Source organism: Rhinopithecus bieti, unplaced genomic scaffold, assembly GCF_001698545.2.
Source record: "Rhinopithecus bieti isolate Rb0 unplaced genomic scaffold, ASM169854v2 scaffold_51227, whole genome shotgun sequence".
Taxonomy (NCBI): domain Eukaryota; kingdom Metazoa; phylum Chordata; class Mammalia; order Primates; family Cercopithecidae; genus Rhinopithecus; species Rhinopithecus bieti.
This window is the reverse complement of record NW_016820844.1, coordinates 6,306-10,909: the sequence shown is the minus strand read 5'-3', so window position 1 is coordinate 10,909 and position 4,604 is coordinate 6,306.

The following is a 4,604-nucleotide window of genomic DNA, read 5'->3' as shown; positions in this document are numbered from 1 at the left end:
AAAAAAAAAAAAAAAAAAAAAAAAAAAAAAAAAAAAAAAGGAAAGAAAAGAAAAGCAACTCTACAAAACAAAGAAATACAAAGTTGCCCAAATTTTGCATTCGTAGTAATTAAAATCTCAGCTCTCCTGCATAAAGACCCAAGAGCAGATTATTTTTATCAGCACTTCCTACTTCAGAGGACAAAAATGTTTCCGTGGACTTCACAAATTATCGAAAGAAACAATCCTTTCAGGACAGGCGCGATGGCTCTCCTCTGTAATCCCAGTACTTTGGGAGATGGAGGCGGAAGGATAGCCTGAGCCCAGGAGGTCTTCGAGACTTTCCTGGGCAAAACAGCGAAAACCTTGTCTCCCTCCAAAAAACAAACAAAGACAAACAAACAAAAGTTTAGCCGGCTGTGGTGGTGTGCACCTGAAGTCCCAGCTACCTGGGATCACCTGAGCGTGGGGAGGTCGAGGCTGTAGTGAGCTGTGATCCCGGAAAGTGGATTCTATTCCGCCTCCTCACCCAGAGGCAGGTATATTGGGACTTGCCTAGCTTCTTGGTCTTTTTTTTTTTTTTTTTGAGACGGAGTCTTGCTCTGCCGCCCAGGCTGGAGTGCAGTGGCCGGCTCTCAGCTCACTGCAAGCTCCGCCTCCCGGGTTGACGCCATTCTCCTGTCTCAGCCTCCCGAGTAGCTGGGACTACAGGCGCCCGCCTCGTCGCCCGGCTGGTTTTTTGTATTTTTTAGTAGAGACGGGGTTTCACCGTATTAGCCAGGATGGTCTCGATCTCCTGACCTCGTGATCCGCCCGTCTCGGCCTCCCAAAGTGCTGGGATTACAGGCTTGAGCCACCGCGCCCGGCCGCTTCTTGGCCTTTTGACTAACATCAAGTGTAGTATCGGGAGTTGCAGGAATTCATGGAATATATCAGGCCGAAAATTGATTTCGGTAATTTACATAGAGAACGTTTTCCCTGGGGAAAGGAAAGGTACGGAAAAATATATACATATATCCTTGAGCAGGTTCTACTGAGACTTGACCTCGGATAGCTGGATTCAGAGTCCAGAGTGCTAACCATTACACCATGGAACTCCTCTTGGTACTGTTTACCCAACAATTGCTCATGCTGGGTTATAGGCATTCTACTGCACGCATTTAATGTATCAAAGCAAAAATCTTTAGTTTATGCCCACTCACAACACCCTTTCAAAGCAAACCCTGGGGGATCTATTTATTTATTTTGCCTATTACATTGATCCACAAAGTCTCCCTTCCCCTAACCCCCAATTAACTCAGAAACTTGGTGGTCCTGAGCCTTGCTTTCTTCATTAAGAAAAATTGAGCGACTTTTATACGTAACGGAACTGGACCGAACTTCTTCTATTCTTTCTGCAATTTAATGCTTAAAAGCTAGGTTAAGTGGGCGCTTATAGTCCCCCATAAAAACGGGGAAATTAAGTCTTGGAGAACTCATGTCTTGGGAAATTAAGTCTTGGAGAACTCGTGTCTTGTCTGCAACTCTGCTCAATTTCAGACACGGGATATTTTTCTCCACATAGGTGAGTTATCGGGTTTACTGCCTCTAGGAAAACAACTTTTAATATCTTGATTCCAGGAAATTCACAAAATTATTAAAGGTTCCGTGCGATCGACTGAGAATTATTTAAATTTGGCTTTCTCTCTATCATGTAAACTAGTTGTAACAATTAAGAAAAAAAATTACTCAAATGCAATTAAGCATAAAGCTTCTCAACAAACATCTCTTTAAATCGAGGCTACGTGATTCACTAAACTCAATATTGTAAATTGGAGGCAAATCTGCACCCACGCATGAAGCTATAATTCTAGTCAAACCAGTTCCCTGTGTCTCCTGGTCTCGGAGAGGTTATGATGATACAGTTTTGGGAGACTATAGACACAGCCATTTGTAGGACAGGTAGAGTCAGCTAGGTTAGGAACTAGGCTCATTTTAAAGCAGAGGTTGATTGGAAACTTTACTGCAGCTTCTACTCAGCATCATCCAGAGTTTCTCATAAGATAAATTGTATTTGAATTATATTTTCATCATTTATTTTGAGGAAGGAAACATGTAAAAGTATGTCTAAGTGAAAGTATTTATTTGAAGTCCCAATGGATATTCTAAAGCCTGTATAAATTGAACTCAGATTTTTTTCTCCTAGGCTTTTCTTGTTGCAGTTGTTCACTTGGAGGTAGTGTCTGGTATTTCCAAATTATAGCTGTTACATAAGTCATGCTCTATCCAGAATTTCTGGCTTCTAGGACATAAAGAGATAGAGAGGCCAGGCACGGTGGCTCACACCTGTAATCCCAACACTTTGGGAGGCCAAGGCAGGCGGTTCAGGAGGTCAGGAGTTCGAGACCAGCCTGACCAACATGATGAAACCCCGTCTCTACTAAAAACATAAAAATTAGCTGGGCGTGGTGGTGCGCGCCTGTAATCCCAGCTACTCGGGAGGCTGAGGCAGGAGAATCGCTTGAACCCGGGAGGTGGAGGTTGCAGTGAGCCGAGATCGTGCCACTGCACTCCAACCTGGGCGAGATAGTGCCGCTGCACTCCAGCCTGGGCAACAGAGTGAGACTCCACCTCAAAAAAAAAAAAAAAAAAAGACATGGAGAAAAAATAAAAAAAAAATCCAGGAGTTCATGGAAGTAAAAGGAGCAGATAAAAACCACAATTATAGTGTAATACTTTAGGGTAATATATCTCTCTGAAAACTAATAAAAACATAATGGAAAAATAACTGTAAAGAAAAGTAGCCGGGCGCGGTGGCTCAAGCCTGTAATCCCAGCACTTTGGGAGGCCGAGACGGGTGGATCACGAGGTCAGGAGATCGAGACCATCCTGGCTAACTCTGTGAAACCCCGTCTCTACTAAAAAAATACAAAAAACTAGCTGGGTGAGGTGGCGGGCGCCTGTAGTCCCAGCTACTCGGGAGGCTGAGGTAGGAGAATGGCCTAAACCCGGGAGGCGGAATTTGCAGTGAGCTGAGATCCGGCCACTGCACTCCAGCCTGGGCGACAGAGCGAGACTCCGTCTCAAAAAAAAAAAAAAAAAAAGTAATGCAGTTCATATAACATACCTATATAGAGAACAGTGCACATATCGACTTCAGGATTCAAACATTTTTCAGACACACATCGAATTATCTCAAATTTGACATTTTACCAGACCACAAAGCAATGCTCCAAAAACATAACAGGGTTAGATACACGCTATTATTTCACAGCAATAAAATTGTGCCAGAAATCAAAACAGGAAAATTAAAAATCATATTTATTTGCAAAATGATAAAACACTTCTAAATAATTCATGACTTAAAGAAAAAATATCCATCAAAATTAGGACCTATTTTGAAATAAATGAGAATAAAAATAGTACATATCAAAATATGTAGTATGCAGCTAGAAATGCATTAAGAAATCCTTAAATACTATAGTATATAAATAAAATAAGATTAGTGATCTAAGCATGTATTACATGAAATTAGTGACCAATCAGTAATTTACTCCCAAGAGAATTTTAGAAAAAGAAATAATGAGGCGAAGAGTAGATATTAATGCATTATTAATACAAAGAGCAGACATTAATAAGAAATAGAGATGATCAACAAAGTCAATAAAGTGGCCATCTTTTATCTTTTAAATTTTATTGTGATAAAATATACAAAACATAAAAGTTATAACTTCAACCATTTGTAAGTGTACACTTGAGTGGCATTAAGTATGTTGGTTTATTGTGCAACCATCCCCACCATCTATCTCCAGAACTTTTTACATCTTCCCTATACCTGTTAACCAGTAAGTCCCCATTTCTCCTGCATTTTTAGTATCAATAATATCAGGTTTTTGGAAAGAGATTGATAAATTCAGTAAAAAATAATATGAGAGTGAAAAGGACCACAGTAGCCTAACTCATCTTGAAAAAGGAAAGCAAAGTCAGAAGACTTACTTTACCAAACAGAAAGATAGAAAGGTAACGTAATTTTTAAAAACATGACATTGCCCAAAGATAGATAATAGCACTACACAGAATCCAGTCTTTGAATAAATGATGAATATATAGAAGAAAAAAAAGTGATCAGATGATAATCTACAAGCAAAAAAATTAAATTTACCTTTTTCACATTATCCACTAAGCCAATTCCAGATTGACTGTAGATCTGAATATAAAAGTAAGCAAACAAAGCTTGTAGAATACAACATCGGGGAACATCTTTAGACTTTGACCCAAGGAAGTATTTTCTAGACTTGATGCTAAAAGTGTTAGTCATAAAGGGCAATCCCTCCCATGTAGATCTTCAAGTCCTTCAGTTCTGAGAATTTTTATATTTCTTGATAAAATTATCCTCCATTTTTCCTTTGTCTTGCTGGAACTCCCAGTAATCAGATGATATTGAATCTCTAGAATGGGTTGTTCAATTTTCTTTCCACTACTGTTTTCCATCTTTGATGTTTTCCTACTGTTTTGAAGTAATTCTAAACTGTAACTTCCAAATTTTCATTAAATGTTTTCCTTTCCCCTGCTACTTTATTCTTTATTTCTAGGAGGTCTTGTTTCATTACAAAAAAAAAAAAAAAAAAAAAAAAGTATTTCAAATT